Source organism: Aptenodytes forsteri, unplaced genomic scaffold (genome assembly GCF_000699145.1).
Source record: "Aptenodytes forsteri isolate BGI_AS27 unplaced genomic scaffold, ASM69914v1 Scaffold657, whole genome shotgun sequence".
Taxonomy (NCBI): domain Eukaryota; kingdom Metazoa; phylum Chordata; class Aves; order Sphenisciformes; family Spheniscidae; genus Aptenodytes; species Aptenodytes forsteri.
Window position 1 is genome coordinate 207,252 of NW_008795019.1, and position 495 is coordinate 207,746.

Sequence of the window (495 nt, forward strand, 5' to 3'; positions counted from 1 at the left end):
CGGGTCCTTCCTCGGGGCCACCCTTTAGGTGCCCAGTCCCCCTTCGGGATCCCCCGTTACCTGGGGGCATCTCTCGGGGTTCCCGGTCGCACCTGGGGGCCCCCCTTCGGGTCCCCAGACTCACTTGGGGGTCCCTGGTCCCACCCAGGGGCCACCCTTAGGTCCCCAGTCGCACCTGGGGGCCCCCCTTCGGGTCCCCAGACTCACTTGGGTGTCCCTGGTCCCACCCAGGGGCCACCCTTAGGTCCCCAGTCGCACCTGGGGGCCCCCCTTCGGGTCCCCAGACTCACTTGGGTGTCCCTGGTCCCACCCAGGGGCCACCCTTAGGTCCCCAGTCGCACCTGGGGGCCCCCCTTCGGGTCCCCAGACTCACTTGGGTGTCCCTGGTCCCACCCAGGGGCCACCCTTAGGTCCCCAGTCGCACCTGGGGGCCCCCCTTCGGGTCCCCAGACTCACTTGGGGGTCCCTGGTTCCACCCAGGGGCCACCCTTCGGG